This window comes from Ceratotherium simum, chromosome 26 (assembly GCF_057802395.1).
Source record: "Ceratotherium simum simum isolate JZ-2026a chromosome 26, ASM5780239v1, whole genome shotgun sequence".
In the NCBI taxonomy this organism is placed as follows: Eukaryota; Metazoa; Chordata; class Mammalia; order Perissodactyla; family Rhinocerotidae; genus Ceratotherium; species Ceratotherium simum.
This window is the reverse complement of record NC_141925.1, coordinates 41,040,292-41,061,048: the sequence shown is the minus strand read 5'-3', so window position 1 is coordinate 41,061,048 and position 20,757 is coordinate 41,040,292. Positions and strand designations below refer to the sequence as shown.

Here is a 20,757-nt window from a genome sequence, read left to right as displayed (position 1 = left end):
TGGCTATTCGGGGTCTTCTGTTGTTCCATATAAATTTTAGGATTCTTTGTTCTATTTCTGTGAAAAATGTCATTGGAACTTTGATAGGGATTGCATTGAATCTGTAGATTGCTTTAGGAAGTATGGACACTTTAACTATGTTAATTCTTCCAATCCAAGAGCACAGGCTATCTTTCCATTTCTTTGTGTCTTACTCAATTTCTTTCAACAATGTTTTATAGTTTTCAGTGTACAGGTCTTTCACCTCTTTGGTTAAATTTGTTCCTAGGTATTTTATTCTTTTTGTTGCAATTGTAAATGGGATTGTATTCTTAATTTCTCTTTCTGCTGCTTCATCGTTAGTGTATAGAAACATAACTGATTTTTGTATTTTGGTTTTGTATCCTGCAACTTTACTGTATTCATTTATTATTTCTAAAGTTTTTTGGTGGATTCTTTAGGGTTTTCTATATATAAAATCATGTCATCTGCAAATAGTGACAGTTTCACTTCTTCCTTTCCAATTTGGATCCCTTTTGTTTCTTTTTCTTGCCGGATTGCTCTGGCTAGGACTTCCAGTACTATGTTAAATAGGAGTGGTGAAAGTGGGTATCTTTGTCTGGTTCCTATTCTTAGAGGCATAGCTTTCAGTTTTTCTTCATTGAGGATGATATTAGCTGTGGGTTTCTCATATATGGTCTTTATTATGTTGAGGTACTTTCCTTGTGTACACATTTTATTCAGAGTTTTTGTCATAAATGGATGCTGTATCTTGTCAAATGCTTTCTCTGCATCTACTGAGATGATCATGTGATTTTTAGTCTTCATTTTGTTAATGTGGTGTATCGCCTTGATTGACTTGTAGATGTTGAACCATCTGCATGCCTGGAATAAATCCCACTTGATCATAGTGTATGATCTTTTTAATGTATTGTTATATTCGATTTCCTAGTATTTTGTTGAGGATTTTTGCATCGATGTTCATCAGTGATATTGGCCTGTAATTTTCTTTTTTTGTGTTGTCCTTGTCTGGTTTTGGTATCAGGGTAATATTGGCTTCATAGAATGAGTTAGGAAGCTTCTCCTCCTCTTCAGTTTTTTGGAAGAGTTTGAGAAGGATAGGTCTTAAGTCTTCTTTGAATGTTGTGTAGAATTCACCAGGGAAGCTGTGTGGTCCTGGACTTTTATTTTTTGGGAGGTTTTTGATTACTGTTTCAATCTCCTTACTGGTGATTGGTCTATTCAAATTCTCTATTTCTTCTTGATTCAGTTTTGGAAGGCTGTATGATTCTAATAATTTATCCATTTCTTCTAGATTATCTAATTTGTTGGAGTATACCTTTTCATACTATTCTCTCATGATCTTTTGTATTTCTGAGATGTCCATTGTAATTTCTCCTCTTTCTTTTCTGATTTTATTTATTTGAGCCTTCTCTCTTTTCTCCTTGGTGAGTCTAGCTAATGGTTTGTCAATTTTGTTTATATTTTCAAAGAACCAGTTCTTCATTTCATTGATTTTTCTATTGATTTTTTAGTCTCTATTTCATTTATTTCTGCTCTGATTTTTACTATTTCCTTCCTTCTACTGATTTTGGGCTTTGTTTGTTCTTTTTCCAGTTCCTTTAGGCGCACTGTTAAATTGTTTGTTTGAGATTTTTCTTGTTTGTTGAGGTAGGCCTGTATTGCTATAAACTTCCCTCTTAGAACCACTTTTGCTGTATCCCATAAATTTTGGTGTGCTTGACAAGTAATCTTAAGGAGGCTGAGGACTAGATTTGGGGCAAGAGAGCTTTTATAGCAGTTTGTATTTTAAAAGGCTTCTTTCCCTCCCTTTTTTCCCTTCAGTCTCAGGGGATTGTGGGCAGAGTTTTAGTTACCTCCTGGGGTGTTTATATTTCAAAGATATGATAAGATTTACATCCTAAAGGGACAGAAAGAGAAAGTAAATTTTCTTTGTTTTAGTGCCTTTTGGATGTTTTTGGGAGTCCCGATAAAATGTAGTAGTACCACCCTGTAATTAGGGGGAGCACCCTGTAAAAATAATTCTTTGGACTCAGGGTCAAATGGGGTCTCTTTGGAGTTGGAAATGAAGAGGGTGTCACTTGGGTGACTATGGTCCTGGAAATGATAAACACATTGGACCGTGCCAATTTTGCACAGCAGGAGATGGGCCGCATCCTAATGTTTTCCATTCACTGTGAGCCTTAGCAGTGACCACTGGGATGGAAGGACGGGCATGGTGCGAAGCAATAAATATCCAAGTGAGAAGAGGAAGGACCCTGGTATGAACACTGGTGACTCTAGCGGCCTTTGCCTTTCCATTTCCCTCTTCTTCCTCACTAGAGGCCTCAATAACCCTATCAGCTTTTCTCTTGGCAGCAGGGGCACCTCATGAAGTGTGTTTCTTAGTTCTGCCCTGTTCAGGGGAAAGCTGAGGGGGCTTAGGATCTGTGGTATCTCAGAGGCAGCAAGCATATAGCCTGGATGGATCTTTAAGAAAGTTATGGGGCCGGCCCCCTGGCTTAGCAGTTAAGTACGCGCACTCCGCTACTGGTGGCCCGGGTTCAGATCCTGGGCGCGCACCGACGCACCGCTTCTCCAGCCATGCTGAGGCCGCGTCCCACATACAGCAACTAGAAGGATGTGCAACTATGACATACAACTATCTCTGGGGCTTTGCAGAAAAAAAAAAAAAAGGAGGAGGATTGGCAATAGATGTTAGCTCAGAGCCGGTCTTCCTCAGCAAAAAAAGAGGAGGATTAGCACGGACGTTAGCTCAGGGCTGATCTTCCTCATACACCACACACACAAAATCTCTTGCGGAGAATGTGTTAAGGGTCCATTTGAGGTGAATAAAAAAAAAAAAAAAAGAAAGTTATGGAATTTAGGGTCTTTAGAGATACCAGATACCAGCCAGTGATATATTTTGGCAGCCATGAATAACAATTCAGAGCCCATTTCAAACAAACAAACAAACTCTCAATAGCCAATTAGTCCCCCTTTCTCCTTCCTGCTGCATAAAATCTTTAAGAAAAGTTTGAATTTCAATTGAGACATAGTTTCTGATCTCAGTTTCTACCTCTTGATTTTCTCCTGTTACCTTAATCTTATGTGTTGTTACTGGAAAATTTTGGAGGATGTCACTGTGAGCTCTCTCTGTAGATGGCCCCTTTCCTTTCCAGAGTGTCCCAAGAGACCTCTCCCGGATTGGGTTTGCCTCGACTAGCGTGATATGCACAGGGTGTTTGGGAAAAGCCCCTAGGCTTCTGGAGTGAAATACCAGAGTCTTGACATGTTGGTATGCCATGGCACTGAGCAACGCCCAGGAAGCTTCCATGGGGTTTTTTGTTTATCAAGGAGCTGGTGCCCCTCCTCAGGGTTCTTAGGAGGCACTGGTATCAGATGTTCAGGACATTTATATTTGTCCATTAATTTTTTTGGTAAAATCACACCAGGGATTGGACCCACAATATCCCATCTGGTCAGGGGAAGAAGAGCGACAGTAGTTAGGGAAGTGGTGACTTTGTATTTTCCCTCTGGTGGTGCCATTGATTTCCAGTGGCAAGGCTATTTCACTCTTCTAGGTTAGAACACATAGTCCAGGCGCAACCCACCAACTCAGCGGTCGCAGGAAGAGGTCTCCCATCCTCCTCACCTATGAGAATCTTTTTCTTGTGCCTTTAGCCCAGAGCTTCTCCTTGGGCAGCGACAACAGCCTTGTGATCCAATCCACCCTCCTTAGCTGTCCTTGGTATTGAGGTGTGGAGGACCCTCACTCACATTAATAGTCAATTAAGGCCTTTATAATTGGTGGTCTAATGGTCTCATTAGACCATAGGGTCTTGTTCATGCTGCTCTGGGGAGATCGTTGGATTATTATGGCAGCCATGACCTTTTGGATTGGATACCACAGACAACGCATGACAGAGACAATATGTGAAAGCACGTAGCAGTGTGACAGACCCCCCAGCAAACAATGCTCCTGTCCACCTGAGTTAGGTGGTTAGTAAGAAGTTATAGGTAAAGGGCATTCCCCTTGGTTAATTGTAAGGGCAATCCTGCAATCCTGCTGACTACACCAATTGTTTTGTGCTGGTCTCAGCCTATCAACAACCAGTGTTGTGGTTGGACTGGCCCTTGTGGTTCTTTCATGATTGCAAGATGCCCTTCAGCAATAACCACTAGAAAACTTTGAAAAGATAAAGGTTTGTTACTTATAGGAGCTGAAAATTACACAGCACACCTGGGGCCACACAGTGAAGTCAAGGGCAGAAAGAGAGAGAGTGCGTGAGTTCTGCTTTTATTGGGGTCGAGGGTGGGGGCTTGGGGTTTCATGTGCTCACTCTTTATTGGTGAATTTAAACAGAAGAGCTGAAATTTAAAGCACGGGAAGGAAAAAAACAAGAGGTACAAATGGTCAGTTATTGAAATCAGCCAAGATCTCTAAAACAGAGGAGCATCTGTCGGGGGAGGTGGCCTGGCTCCTCGTCTAGTGGGTGCCAATGTCTTTATTTGAGATAGCCGTCTTTGGTTTTTTTTCAAACTTTTTATTTTATTTTTAATTTTTTTGGTGAGGAAGATTATCCCTAAGCTAACATCCACTGCCAATCCTCTTCTTTTTGCTGAGGAAGACTGGCCCTGGTTTAACATCTGTGCCCATCTTCCTCCACTTTATATGGGATGCCGCCACAGCATGGCCTGACAAGCGGTGCATCGGTCCACATCTGGGATCTGAACCTATGACCCCAGGCTTCCGAAGCAAAGTGCAAGAACCGCGAACCGCTACGCCACCGGGCTGGGCCCATGAGATAGCCATCCTTGAAGTGGACGGCTCTCGGAAATCAAAGCTTGAGTCAGACACTTGCACTACAAAAAGAGAAGAGAAACTGTCAGGGTTTACACTTCCCTCCTCTCTCCCTCATCTCCAGACTCTGATCCTTGTCTGGGAGAGGGGCCCCAGAGTCACTTCTCAGCCATTTCCTTGGAAAATGTTGCATGTGGTCTGGTCTGGTCCCTTTTGGGATGCAGGACATATTTATTGTATCTCCGTGCTTCAGCCTGAACATCAACGTTAGCATCATGTGTGTTTTTCTCTGGATTCTTCCCCTGTGGGGCAAAGGCACCAACTTCAAGAGAGAACTGGCCACCAAAAGCTGGGGGTGTGTGAGTACTAGATCACTGTGGGTCTTCCTCTCAGAAGCCCATTCCCTCCTCTTAGCGGCAGTTGCCTCTCTCTGGGACCGTGGGGTTGGGCTGGGTGGTAGGTGACGAATAGGATCTTTATGTGAGACTCAGGGGCGAGGGAGGAGGGCCTTCATTCCCCTTAGGTCCTGTCTGAAATCCAAGACCAATGAACTCAATGGGGAGGTGGGGGGATTGGCCTGAGCCTGGAGAGGATGAGGAGAAGCCAGGAAGTCCAGTTGAGGAAATGGAGTTGGCCCTGGAGACAGAGATATGCTCAAAAGGGGGAAAGTGCTCCCAGTACCTGTGAAGCCAGTTGGGCAAGTTTCTCAGGAAAGGGGCCAGGTCTGATCGGAGTGGAGAGAGAAAGAATCCACAGGGGCCATTATCCTCCATGTGGAAATATCCTGGTTGGATGAGAGGCCACAGCAAGAACCGGAAAGGTACAGGAAGGTCAAGATCAGGCTTCTGTCCTGGAAGAAAGACTTCTGCCCACACGTGGGTGGGGGATGGGTGTGGTAAGTAGAATGTGCTGTAACTGCTGAGGGTGGTGGAAAGACTGTTCAGGGCACAGGTGATACTGGCTCAGCAAAAGGCTGACGTAAGGGAAGCCATATTGTAGAAAAGAAATCCTATTGTAGCTTTTAATGACCTCTGACTAACTAACCCAGACGTACTCTGTAGATTTTATGGCCCCTCCCAGCTGCTGTAAGTCGATAACTTTGTTCTCTTGAGCTCCTTTGGCAAGTGATGACCCCGGGCAGAGAGTCTGCTGATAGCCGTCATCAAGGACAACTGAAAGACCAGGGTATAGGGCGTTGCTCCGGTCTCTGATGCATGTCCAGAAAAACCAAGGACTATCAGGAACTAAGACCAGATGTCCGCCCCCACCTAGAGAGAGATGGGATGGATGCCCCCACCCGGAGATCAGCCCTGTGTATAACTGGCCTGTAGTCTTTGTTATGTAAGATGGTTCTTTTGGACATTAGTCGGCCATCTTCCCCCTTGCTAGCAAGCTGTAATAAAAGGTCCTTTCTCTCTTACCTCCTTGCCTCTTGACTATTGGCATGTCTTGTGGCGGGCAGACGACCCCGCCTTGGGCGGTAACAGAGGCAGCTGGAAACGACACCGCTGGACAATGACAGGTATGTCCCCCATTAATATCCCTCCAGGGTCCGCTTCAGCGAGGTGAGTACTACTTCCCTGTGCATCATGCCGGTTTGGAATCCTTCCTGTCCACTGTGACAGGCCAAAGGCAACCCCCACCTACTATGAACCTTCTTCTGAGTGTGCAACCCTTCCCAAGAAACCAGCCCAGACTGGGAGGAAGCTATAGGCTTCAGGGGGCCCTGCCACGCCTCCCACCCTTTCCTGAGCCTCCCCAGGTGACCTCTGCTGCCATGCTCTGATCTCAACCTCGCTGAGGGTACAGGTCCTCTGGTCCCCAATTTCCTCCTGTTATCTGGCTTTCTAGCCCTCCCTCATTAGGCATTAGTCTTGAGTGAGACTTGGTCTGAGGGGCTGGAGCCTCGTATGGAGAAGAGTGGAGAGTCCAGATGGCAGGTCCATGTCACACACCTCCCACCAATCTGTTCAGGATATGGGGTCCAACTTGGAACTAGATCCCCCAAAGTCAACCTTCAACTTGGCCAATGGGTTGAGCTTGGCTAATGGGTGTCAGGATCTGACCCTGATCAACACTGCAGGCCCTAATAGGAATCAAGACTCCAAGCAAGAGGAGCTGGAGCCCAGGCCTCAGAGCAGCGTCCTGTCCCTTCCTGTTCCACCCTCCAGGTCCTAGGTCCTCAAGGAAAAGTATGCTGCACAGCCACTCCAGTGCTGTGACAATGGCCATTTACTGGGAACAGAAATAGGACAGTGAGTTGGAAGGCACCTATTTCAAGGGGAGACTTGACCCAGAAGCTGGGTTTGCGGACCCTAAGTGGTCCCTGAGCCATCTCAGCAGGGGAGCAGCAGGGAGGAGGGGCCACTGTGCAGGCAGAGGGGGAAGAGCACTGTCTCTGAGCTCCACAGACCTGGCTTTGAATCCTAGCTACTGACCATGACCTTGGCCAAGTCATCTAACCTTTCCAAGCCTCAGTTTCCCCCTGGTAACATGGGACCAACTACTTTAGAGAGGTTTTTTTTTTTTTTAAGTTTTTATTAAAACACAACACAGACAAGAGCACAGATCACAAGGGCACGGCTCGCATTTTCATGGACTGAACATGCACTGGGTTCTTCTGAGAAGTGAACGAGATGCACTGAAGCTCCAGGGACAGATGCACAGATGTCTTTGTGTTTAGGTTGAGGAAAACTGTCACCCTCCAGCTTGCCACCACTCTCCACCCTTGGGTTGCTCTCCTGGGTGGGTGCCCACTCATCCTCGATGGAGCTGGGGGAAACTTCTGGAAGCCTTTTTGGAGAAAGAGGAGAGAGGCCAGCACTTCAGAAGCAGGAGAGGAGTTGACCCAGCAGGCCGTGGCTGCGGGATGTTAGGGCACCACGGCAGTTGTTCTGGAAGCTCCAGACCTGGACAGAGAATCCCGCAGGGCTCAGGCTTGAGCCCTGTGCCTGGTGCCATTTGGCCACCACCTATGCAGACCCTAACGTGCTTTGGGACCCCAGCAGTCTCCTCTCTTGTCCTTCTACTGGTCCTTCCTCCCGAGCTCTAGCCCCTGTGGGTCTTCCTCCCCTGCTCATCCCTCCGGCCCTGAAAAGTCAACCCTTCTGCAGGCAGCACACGGCATCTGCGTATCCAGTGAGCTCCGTATCCTGAACTGCCTGCTGCCCCCAGAGGTAATTACCATTCCCCATTTGCAGGCTGGAGATGCCAGAGTCACCTTTGCCTCCTTCCTCTCTCTCCGCCTTCCAGAACCCCAGTCAGATTTCCTGGCCTCTGCTGTCTTACTTCCGAGTGGTTGTCAGCTTCTTCTCTTCCTCCATGCCCCCATCCCTCTGGGACCCCTCCTCAGAGATCAGAGGTCTTGCCTCTCATCTCCCATATAATGCTTTCTCATGCTGTCACGCTGCTCTTCCTAAAACACTGTTGTCATCATGTCACTGTCCCTACTCACTGTCACTGGATCCTCAGTGCTAGAGGGTGGAAACTCCTCAGCACAGCATTTGAAGTAGCCCAGAAACAGAGCCCAACCCAGCTTCCCACCCGTCTCTAACTCGGCTCTGCTTCGTAACTAGAGTTCTGCCCAGCATCCTTGGAACTCCCACCATCAAGGCACAGCATGGCTCCCTGTATTCAGCACTTATTTGGTGTAAACCTTGGAAGGCTCACGTAGCACAGGTTGTGCTCTGTGCTAGGATGCCCAGCTGGGGATGGGAATGAAGAAGGGTTCCCTTCACAGAGCCAGACATGGGGCTGCATCCATCATGGGAAGAAAGGGTGCCATATTAGCTTCCTAGGGTTGCCGTAACAAAGTACCACTCACCTGGTGACGTAAAACAACAAAAATTTGTTATATCACAGTTTGGAGGCCAAAATCAAGGCGTCAGCAGGGCCATGCTCCCTCTGAAACCTGTACGAGAGAAATCCTTCCTTCTGTCTTCTAGCTCCTGGTGGTGGCCATCAGTCCTTGGTTTACAACTGCATCACCCTAATCTTTGCTTCTGTTATCACATGGCCTTCTCCTTCCGTGTCTGTGTCCAAATGTCCCTCTTCTTATAGGACACCAGTCATGTTTGGTTAGGGCCCACCCTTATTAAGTATGACCTCATCTTAACTTGATTACATCTGCGGAGAACTTACTTTCAAATAAGGTCACTTTTACAGGTGCTAGGGGTTAGGACGTCAATGCATCTTTTTGGAGGATACAATTCAACTCACAATAGGTACCTTTTAAAAAATTTACACAAAAGTACTGTCTGCTTGTTCCTGGGGGCTGCATCCATCCAGAGGTGGGTCTTTGGGCAAATTAGAAAAAGGATGCTCCATGGGGCAGGCCCCGTGGTGTAGTGGTTAAGTTCGTGCGCTCCTCTTCAGCAGCCCCGGGTTCACAGGTTTGGATCCTAGGCGCAGACATACTCACTGCTTATCAAGCCATGCTGTGGCAGGCGCCCCACATATAAAGTAGAGTAAGATGGGCATGGATATTAGCCCAGGGCCAAGCTTCCTCAGCAAAAGAGAGGAGGACTGGCAACAGATGTTAGCTCAGGGCTAATCTTCCTCACCGAAAAAAAAAAAAAAAAGAAAAAGGATGCTCCATGTTGGGTGGTGACAAGCATTCACCATGGAATCTTCTCTTTGAGGAAGGACATGAGCCAGGTGCACAGAGATTGATCACTAAACGGTCCTGAAGGATCTACTCTATTTTCAAGAGGCCTGGACCCCATAGTGCAGAGCCGTTAAGGGGCTTCCCTGTACCATTTCTCCTCCCGTGTAGCGGGATAATAAGCCCCAACACTGTGCAATTTCTCCTCCTGATCTGGAATAGTCTGACTTACAAATATATGAGCTAAAGAAGCCTTATGGGCTCAGCTTCTTGCCTCCTCTCAGGGCTTCTTCCCTCCTTGCCATCCTCCATGTGGCCACCAGAGGGCTGCCTCTATTCACAAGGCAAACCTGTCACTCTCCTGCCTAAAACTCTCCCCTGGTTGGCCAGCCCCTGACTACAGGATGGATGCAACCCAGAACCGCTTGTTCTTGAAAGCAGGCTGTTTCTCAGCTCTGGGCTTTGCGCAGACTGCCCCTCCCGCCAGAGGGACCCTGCCCTTCTTTATCATCGGGAGGGGAATTTTTAAGACTCAGTTCAGGTCTCACTTCCAGGACACCTCTTTTGACCTGCCAACCTGCCAGGCTGCTCCAGGGCATCCCTCCTCTGCATCTTTGTAGCTTTTCCTAAAGATCTATCACGACCCTTCTGTGTCTCTTTAAGACACCAATTTATCAAAACAGCATCAAGAGGGAGAATAACTGCATTGGATTACACCCCATTAAACATGTTTAAAATCCATGAGTTCATAATGGTTCTAAAAGTAATACTTAATCACCATTGAAGGATGCTGAGGAACCAACTCATTACTTTGAAAATTAACAAATGAAGGGAGGGGCCGGCCCCGTGGCGTAGCGGTTAAGTGCGCGCGCTCGCTGCTGACGGCCTGGGGTTCAGATCCCACGCGGCACCGACGCATCGCTTGTCAGGCCATGCTGTGGTGGCGTCCCATATAAAGTGGAGGAAGATGGGCACGGATGTTAGCCTCTTCCTCAGCAAAAAGAGGAGGATTGGCATGGATGTTAGCTCAGGGCTGATCTTCCTCACACACAAAAAAAAGCAAATAAAGGGAAAACTTTAAGCAATTTGTCCTGTCCTTCCTCCACAAACTATGCTTCAGGGTAATCATAGTAGAAGAGAACAAGTTTCCTTCTATAGGCATATTTCAGCTGGTTAAAAAAAAAAGAGCCAGCCCTGATGATCTAGTGGTTAAGATTCAGTGCTCTCACCGCTGCGCCCGGGTGTGGAATCACACCAACTGTCTGTCAGTTGTCATACAGTGGCGGTGGCTCACACAGAGAACTACTAAACTAACAACTAGGATACACAGCCATGCACTGAAGCTTTAAAATAAATAAAATAAATAAACAGAATAAGAATATCACCATTTTGCAATCCCCAATAATGGATTGGATTTAAGTCTTGAACATCAATATCTGACAAGATTTTAACAAGACAACCAGATTTGAGCCTTTGATGGAAGAATGCCACGCCACCTATGAAACAGTCTTTCCAAAAAAATGCAACCTGACTCTCAGCAAGACATTCAAGGTGAGCCACTTTAAAGATTTTATTTATTTATTTTTCCCCCAAAGCCCCAGTACATAGCTGTCTGTCACAGCTGCACATCCTTCCAGTTGCTGCATGTGGGACACGGCCTCAGCATGGCCGGAGGAGCGGTGCCTCGGTGCGCACCCGGGACCCGAACCCGGGCCGCCGGCAGCGGAGCGCACGCACCCAACCGCTAAGCCACGGGGCCGGCCCCGTAGGTGAGCCACTTTATAATTTAAACTTTTCTAGTAGTAACCACTTTAAAAATGTAAAAAGAAACCGGTGGAATTAATTTTAATAATATGTTTTATTTGGCCCAATATGTCCAAAATATTATTTCAATATGTAATCAATATAAAAATAGTAATGAGATATTCTACATACTTTCTTTTTGGACTATGTCTTTGAAATCCAGTTTGTATTTTACGCTTAGAACATATTTCAATTTAGATGCTAAACATCCATTGGAAATATTTGACACATATTTATCTCTTTTTTCGCTTGTTTTTTTGGGTTTTTTTTTTTGAGGAAAATTGGCCCTGCACTGACATCTGCTGCCAATCTTCCTCTTTTTCTTTTTTTTGTTCCCAAAGCCCCAGCACACAGTTGTGTGTCACAGTTGTAGAGCTGTAGCTCCTCTGTATGGGATGCCGCCTCAGCATGGTGGCGAGTAGGTCCGGGCCCAGGATCCAAACCAGCGAACCCCAGGCCGAGGAAGCAGGACACGCCAACTTACCTGTTACACCACTGGGCAGGCCCTTGACTCATATTTAGAGTTATAAGATTCACAACTGAAAAAGTTGTTCTGAACATACTCAAAAGTTTTCCAGTAACTGAATCAATTATCCATTTTAAAATTTAAATTAATTCAAATTAAACTAAATAAAAAGCTCGGTTCTCCAGTTGTGCCAGCCACATTCCAGGTGCCCAACAAACACACGGGGCTAACGGCTACCGTCCTGCACAGCACAGGGAGACCAATGCCAGCCTACAGCACAGACAGGACAGAGGGACACGGTGAGCAACATCCTGGAGTGTAATCAGCAGAATCCAGATGGTGAGCACATTTCCAGGACGAACAATCTTGTTTCTTCACCAAATAAGTTGCAAAGAGAGCGAGATGGAGGGGAAACCTATAGATTAAAATAAATCTAAAATACATAACCCCTGTATCAGTTACCTGTTACTGCCTAGCCAATCACCCCCAAACGTACCAGCTTAAAACAACAAACACTTGTTATCACATGGTTTCTACGAGAGGAGCTTAGCAGGGAGATTCTGGCCTAGGGTTATCAGGTTGCAGTCAACTGTTGACCCAGACTCCAGTATCTCAAGGTTCGACTGGGCCTGAAGAATCCACTTCCAAGTTCACTTATATGGTTGTTGACAGGTCTCAGTTCCCGGTTGGATGGAGGCCTCGGTTCTTTGTCAAGTGGGCCTCTCCACAGAGCCATCTGAGTTTCTCAAGACAAGGCAGCTGGCTTCCCCAGAGCAAGTGAGCTGAGAGAGAAAGAGAGAGAGGAATTATTTTAGGTGTGTATTTTAGTCAGCTCAGGCTGCCATAATGAAATACCACAGACTGGGTGGCTGAAACCACACACATTTATTCTCTCACAGCTCTGCAGTCTAGAAGTCCATGATCAAGGTGCCAGCAGATTCAGTTTCTGGTGAGAGCTCTCTTCCTGGCTTGTAACGGCTGCCTTCTCTCTGCCTTCTCACACGGTCTTTCCTCTGTGCATGGAGAGAGAGAGAGATTTCTGGTGTCTCTTCTTCTTATGAGACTACTAATCCTATCAGATTTTGGCCCTGCCCTTATGACCTCCTTTAACCTTAATTACTTCCTAAAAGCCATATCTCCAAATACAGTCACATTGGGGGTTAGGGCTTCAACACTGAATTGAGGGGAAGGCAAAATTCAGTGCATATCAAGGTGATAACGACATTAAAATAATTTACTGAAATACCAGTGAAATGATATGAGGTCTGAAATTTGTTTCAAAACATCAGGGGAGAATCACCAAGACAAAAAACAACAAATGTTGGAGAGGATGTGGAGAAACAGGAACCCTCATACACAGCTGGTGGGAATGCAAACTGGTGCAGCCTCTATGGAAAACAGTATGGAGATTCCTCAAAGAATTAAAAATAGAGATGCCCTATGACTCAGCCATCCCACTACTGGGAATCTATCCAACGAACCTGAAATCAACAATCCAAAGAGGTTTATGCAGGAGAGGCGGAGTCAAGATGGCGGCGTAAGCAGACTCGGAACTCACCTCCTCCCACGGACACAGCCCATTTACAACTACTCGTGGAAAAATTACTCCTGAGACAGAACTGAAAACTGGATAAGAGGAACTCCTGCAACAACGGACAATCCTAACTGAGGTGGAAGAGGCAGAGACTCCCTTCTGGAGAGGAAAAACGCCGCCTTCACAAGCCGCCAGCTTCACGGCCTCTGGGAGCAGCCCACAGGTCTGCAGCCTCCCTGGAGGCGCGGGCCCCTGAGCCGGGGAGCGCCCCCCGCTGTGGGCATTTTGTGGACCCAGCAAAATCGAGACCAGCGGCATAATATCTGACTTTGTCTGCTAGTAAAGCATTGCGGAGTACCCCCAGAAAAGCTGGTTCACAAAGAAACTAAAACTGGCTCTTAAAGGGCCCGCACACAAACTCACCTGTTTCAGAAAGCATCCTAAAATCACCAGAAAGAAAGGTGCACAGTGCTTTGGTGACAAGAGACTCACCTAATAAGCCCTGAGTGCATCTCGGTGAGGGGTGAGACCTCTCCAGGGACTGGGACATTGGCGGCGGCCATTGTTGTGGCCTGGTGTGAGCGTGCTGACACGGACGCCTTTGGAGTTCTCCCTGAGGCCTGCTAGCCCAGGGTCTGCCCCACCCGCTAGAGCACCGATTTAATCCAGCTCAGCCAGGGCAGGCAGCCCACCCTAGAGACTGGCCCCACCCAACAACAAGCCCTCAGGCAACTTGTGGGCCTGCATAGATTGGTGACTGGATTCTCTGCAGCCTGGCAACTGAGCCGACTTTAGCGGGGCAGGGTGTGCACAAGGAGCGGGTGGAGAGTGTGGGGCGGTGGCAGAGTGTGTGGGGCTCCCGCCGTGGAGAGACTGGGTCTGCTTGGGGAGGTCGGGGCGCTCACATGGGGCAGGACTGTGTTGACTGTGTGTGTGGACCTGTGGGCGGCAGGGCTTGTCAGCTGCAGAAGACTTGTGGTTCTCAAAGACCCACATAGGAGGTTTGCCCCACCTTCCAAAGCCCGAAACAATTGGGTGCTCCTGTGCCTGAGGCCAGCCCCACCCAGCTGCAATCCTCAGAGAGCTGACAAGAGACCTAACAGGCTAGAGGCTTACAGCAATTGTAAGGCCCTGAGCCTAACAACCTGCCATGCTGGGGGCCTACTCACTTAAAAGAAATACTGCAACACAAATGTGGTATTAGAACTTGCAGCCAACTGTGCTGGGGCTCCCCACACCTGATAAAGAGACTGAAGGGCCCACAACAACTACAAGCAGCTGAGCATGACAAGAGCTGGCCAGGAGCATAACTCAGCCTCCCTGGGCACCTACAGGGAGAGCAAACAGGCCACAACAGAAGGACACACGTAGCCCACATAGGGGTCAACCCTGGAACATTGAGAACTGAGGGAAGCACACTGGAAGCCTCCTAAGGCATCACTTACATAAGATCACCTATCCAAGAGCAGGAGACGTAGCTGACCTACCTAATACATAGACACAAGCACAGGGAAAGAGGCAAAATGAGGAGGCAAAAGAATACATTCCAAGTAAGGGAACAGGACAAAACCCCAGAAAAGGAACTAAGTGAAACAGAAATAAGCAACCTACCCGACAGAGAGTTCAAACTAAGAGTGTTAAGGATGCTCACTGATCTGGGGAGAAGAATAGATGAACTCAGTGAGAATGTCAACAAAGAAATGGAAGATATAAAAAAGAACCAATCAGAAATGAAGAATACAATACTGGAAATGAAAAATTCATTAGAGGGACTCAAAAGCAGAGTAGAGGATACAGAAGAACGGATCTGTGAGCTGGACAAAAGACTAGAAGAAATTACCCAAGGTGAACAGTTAAAAGAGAAAAGAATTAAAAAGAGTGAGGACAGTCTAAGGGACCTCTGGGACAACATCAAGCACACTAACATCCGTGTTATAGGTGTCCCGGAAGGAGAAGAGCGAGACACGGGGGCAGAGAATCTATTTCAAGAAATAATAGATGAAAACTTCCCTAACCTAAGGAAGGAAACAGACACACCAGGAAGCACAGAGAGCCCCAAACAAGATAAACCCAAAGAGGCCCACACCAAGACACATCATAATCAGACTGTCCAGAATTAAAGAGAGAATCCTAAAAGCCGCAAGAGAATGTCAAGTTACATACAAAGGAAACCCCATAAGGCTATCAGCTGACTTCTCAGCAGAAACCTTACAGGCTAGAAGAGAATGGCACGATATATTTAAAGTGCTAAAAGGAAAAAACTTACAGCCAAGAATACTCTACCCAGCAAGGTTATCATTCAAAATGGAAGGAGAGATCAAAATTTTCCCAGATAAGCAAAAATTAAAGGAGTTGGTCACCAAGAAACCAGTGCTACAAGAAATGTTAACGGGACTGATTTAAGGGGAAAAGAGAAGACCACAAATAGGAAAAATTATCTATTTCCATGATTAGAATGTAATGGATACAAATGCACAAAAAAGAGGTTAGATATGATATCAAAAACATAAAAGGAGGGAGGAGGGGAGTTAAAGAGTACAGCTTTCAGACAGAGGTCAAACTAAAGTGACCATCAATTCTGTATAGAAGAAGAAAGGAACAGAGAAGGACTACTAAAACACTGAGGAACAAAAAGTTAAAAAATGGCAGTAAGTACATACTTATCAATAGCTACTTTAAACGTCAATGGACTAAATGCTCCAATTAAAAGGCATAGGGTGGCTGACTGGATAAAAAAACAAGACCCATATATATGCTGCATACAAGAGACACACTTCAGACCTAAAGACACTCACAAACTGAAAGTGAAGGGATGGAAAAAGATACTCCACACAAATGGCAATGAAAAGAAAGCTGGGGTAGCAGTACTCATATCAGACAAAATAGACTTTAAAACAAAAACTGTAAAAAGAGACAAGGGCATTACATAATGATCAAGGGAACAATGCAACAAGAGGATATAACACTTGTAAATACCTAGGCACCCAATGTAGGTGCACCTAAATATATAAAGCAATTATTAACAGACATAAAAACAGAAATAGACAGTAACACAATAATAGTAGGGGACTTTAACACTCCACTTACACCAACGGATAGATCATCCAAACAGAAGATCAATAAGGAAACATTGGCCTTAAATGACACACTAGAACAGATGGACCTAGTAGATATATACAGAGCATTCCATCCAAAAACCAAAGAATACACGTTCTTTTCAAATGCACATGGAACATTCTCCAGGATTGATCACACATTAGGCCACAAAACAAGTCTCCATAAATTTAAGAAGATTGAAATAATACCAAGCATCTTTTCTGACCACAACGGTATGAAACTAGAAATCAACTATAGGAAGAAAATCAGAAAAGCCACAAATACGTGGAGATTAAACAAAATGCTACTGAACAACGACTGGGTTAACGATGAAATCAAAGAAGAAATCAAAAAGTACCTGGAGACAAATGAAAATGAAAATACGACATGCCAGAATTTATGGGATACAGCAAAAGCGGTTCTAAGAGGGAAGTTTATAGCGATACAGGCCTATCTCAACAAACAAGAAAAATCTCAAATAAACAATCTAACAATGCACCTAAAGGAACTGGAAAAAGAAGAACAAACCAAGCCCAAAATCAGTAGAAGAAGGGAAATAATAAAAATCAGAGCAGAAATAAATAAAATAGAGACCAAAAAAATAGAAAAATTAATAAAACCAAGAGCTGGTTCTTTGAAAAGATCAACAAAATTGACAAACCTTTAGCTAGACTCACCAAGAAAAAAAGAGAGAAGGCACAAATAAGTAAAATCAGAAATGAAAGAGGAGAGGTTACAACAGACACCTCAGAAATACAAAAGATTATAAGAGAATACTATGAAAAGCTATATGCCAACCAATTCGACAATCTGGAAGAAATGGATAAATTCTTAGAATCATACAACCTTCCAAAACTGGATCAAGAAGAAGTAGAGAATTTGAATAGACCAATCACCAGTAAGGAGATCAAAACAGTAATCACAAACCTCCCCCAAAATAAAAGTCCAGGACCAGACGGCTTCCCTGGTGAATTCTACCAAACATTCAAAGAAGACTTAATACCTATCCTTCTCAAACTCTTCCAAAAATTGAGGAGGGGGGAAAGCTCCCTAACTCATTCTACGAAGCTGACATTACCCTGATACCAAAACCAGACAAGGACAACACAAAAAAAGAAAATTACAGGCCAATATCACTAATGAACATCGGTGCAAAAATCCTCAACAAAATACTAGGAAATCGCATACAACAATACGTTAAAAAGATTATACACCATGATCAAGTGGGATTTATTCCAGGGATGCAGGGATGGTTTAACATTCGCAAATCAATCAACGTGATACACGACATTAATAAAATGAAGAATAAAAATCACATGATCATCTCAATAGATGCAGAGAAAGCATTTGACAAGATACAGCATCCATTTATGATAAAAACTCTGAATAAAATGGGTATAGAAGGAAAGTACCTCAACATAATAAAGACCATATATGAGAAACCCACAGCTAATATCATCCTCAATGGTGAAAAACTGAAAGCTATCCCTCTAAGAACAGGAACCAGACAAGGATGCCCACTGTCACCACTCCTATTTAACATAGTACTGGAAGTTCTAGCCAGAGCAATCAGGCAAGAGAAAGAAATAAAAGGGATCCAACTTGGAAAGGAAGAAGTGAAACTGTCACTATTTGCAGATGACATGATTTTATATATAGAAAACCCTAAAGAATCCACCAGAAAACTTTTAGAAGTAATAAACAAATATGGTAAAGTTGCAGGATACAAAATCAACATACAAAAATCAGTTGCATTTCTGTACACTAACAACGAAGTAGCAGAAAGAGAAATTAAGAATACCATCCCATTTACAATTGCAACAAAAAGAATAAAATACCTAGGAATAAACTTAACCAAAGAGGTGAAAGATCTGTACACCGAAAACTATAAAACATTTCTGAAAGAAATCGAAGAAGACACAAAGAAATGGAAAGATATTCCGTGCTCTTGGATTGGAAGAATTAACATAGTTAAGATGTCCATACTTCCTAAAGCCATCTATAGATTCAATGCAATCCCTATCAAAGTTCCAACAACATTTTTCACAGAAATAGAACAAAGAATCCTAAAATTTATATGGAACAACAAAAGACCCCGAATAGCTGAAGGAATCCTGAGAAAAAAGAACAAAGCTGGAGGTATCACACTCCCTGATTTCAAAATATACTACAAAGCTATAGTAACCAAAACAGCATGGTACTGGCACAAAAACAGACACACAGATCAATGGAATAGGATCGAAAGCCCAGAAATAAACCCACACATCTATGGACAGCTAATCTTTGACAAAGGAACCAAGAACATATAAGGGGAAAAGAAAGTCTCTTCAACAAATGGTGTTGGGAAAACTGGATAGCCATATGCAAAAAAATGAAAGTAGACCCTTACCTTACACCATACACAAAAATTAACTCCAAATGGATTAAAGACTTGAATGTAAGACCTGAAACTGTGAAACTTCTAGAAGAAAACATAGGCAGTACGCTCTTCGACATCAGTCTTAGCAACATCTTTTCAAACACCACGTCTGACCGGGCAAGAGAAACAATAGAAAAAATAAACAAATGGGACTACATCAAACTAAAAAGCTTCTGTACAGCAAAGAAAACCATCAACAAAACGAAAAGACAACCTACCAACTGGGAGAAGATATTTGTAAACCATACTTCTGATAAGGGCTTAATCTCCAAAATATATAAGAACTCATGCATCTCAACAACAAAAAAACTACCAACCCAATTAAAAAATGGGCAAAAGACCTGAACAGACATTTCTCCAAAGAAGATACACAGATGGCCAACAGACACATGAAAAGATGTTCAAAATCACTAACTATCGGGGAAATGCAAATCAAAACTACAATGAACTATCACCTCACGCCCGTCAGAATGGCTATAATTAACAAGACAGGAAACAACGTGTGTTGGAGTGGATGTGGAGAGAAGGGAACTCTCATACACTGCTGGTGGGAGTGCAAACTGGTGCAGCCACTATGGAAAACAGTATGGAGATTCCTCAAAAAATCAAGGATAGAACTACCATATGATCCAGCTATTCCACTGCTGGGTATTTATCCAAAGAACTTGAAAACACCAATTTGTAAAGGTACATGCACCCCTGTGTTCATTGCAGCGTTATTCACAATAGCCAAGACTTGGAAGCAACCTAAGTGCCCATCAAGGGACGAATGGATAAAGAAGCTGTGGTATATATACACAATGGGATACTACTCAGCCATAAGAAACGATGAAATCCAGCCATTTGTGACAACATGGATGGACATTGAGGGTATAATGCAAAGTGAAATAAGTCAGAGGGAGAAGGTCATATACCGTATGATTTCCTTCATTAAGTAGTAGATAATAACAACAATAAACAAACACATAGGGACGGAGATTGGATTGGTGGTTACCAGAGGGGAAGTGGGGAGGGAGGAGGATGAAAGGGATAATTCGGTACATGTGTGTGGTGATGGGTTGTAATTAGTATTTTGGTGGTGAACATCATGTAATCTATGCAGAAATAGAAGTACAATGATGTACACCTGAAATTTTTACAATGTTATAAACCAATGTTACTGCAATAAACAAAAAATTAAAAAACAAAAACAAAAACAAAGAGGCTTATGCACCCCTATGTTCATTGCAGCATTATTCACTATAGCCAAGAAGTGGAAGCAACTTAAGTGTCCCTCGACTGATGATTGGATCAAGAAAATGTGGTGTATATATACAATGGAATACTACTCAGCCATAAAAAAAGACAAAATTGTCCCATTTGCAACAACATGGATGGGCCTGGAACGTATTATGTTAAGTGAAGTAAGCCAGAAGGAGAAAGACAAACACTGTATGATCTCACTCATATGTGGAATATAAACCAACACATGGACAGAGAAAACTGTATTATCATTACCAGGGGCAATGGGGGTGGGGGATGGGCACAGGGGGTGAAGGGAGACATACATATGGTGATGGACAAACAAAAATGTACAACCCAAAATTTCACAATGTTAAAAACTATTAAAACATCAGTAAAAAGAATCATATAAAAAAATATCAGGGGAGGTGGGAAGTAGCTTGAGGAAAGAACAATATTAGTTATGAGTCGATAATTGCTGAGGCTGATGATATGATCATGGGGCTTCATTATACTGCTCTCTCTATTTTGTGTATATTAGATATTCTCCAGAATAAAAGTGGGTTCTTTTTTGATGGCCAGCTAGAGTGAGCTCCTTGAGAGCAGAAATGGAATCAACCAGGCCCCTAGAAGACGACACTAATGCTTGCCGAATAGATGACAGACATTCGAGCCAGAGTTGGTTTATGCAGACGGGAGAGAGGAAGCTGATGACTAGGGGAGAGAGGATGCAAAGTTCCAAGTACTTTTAGGCAGGCAGTCACACCTAACCTTCAGAAATGTGGTATGAGGCTGGTTGTGTATTGGTTTGGGGTTAGGAGAGCAGGAGTCT

The 20,757-nt window shown here is 44.3% G+C and overlaps 1 long non-coding RNA gene across 2 annotated transcripts; it reads right to left on the bottom strand.

The window, feature by feature from the left end:
- Positions 1 to 7,340: 7,340 nt before the first annotated feature.
- Positions 7,341 to 13,830, bottom strand: LOC147913681 (uncharacterized). 2 transcript variants are annotated; one of them, XR_015548627.1, is made up of 4 exons: positions 13,682 to 13,830; positions 12,539 to 12,668; positions 8,607 to 12,437; positions 7,341 to 7,576 (listed from the first exon to the last, which is right to left on the bottom strand). It is a non-coding gene; the product is annotated as an uncharacterized LOC147913681 (long non-coding RNA). The 2 variants fall into 2 exon arrangements; XR_015548626.1 differs by lacking the exon at positions 7,341 to 7,576 and having other exon boundaries at positions 7,583 to 12,437; positions 13,682 to 13,825.
- Between the last annotated feature and the right edge of the window lie 6,927 nt (positions 13,831 to 20,757).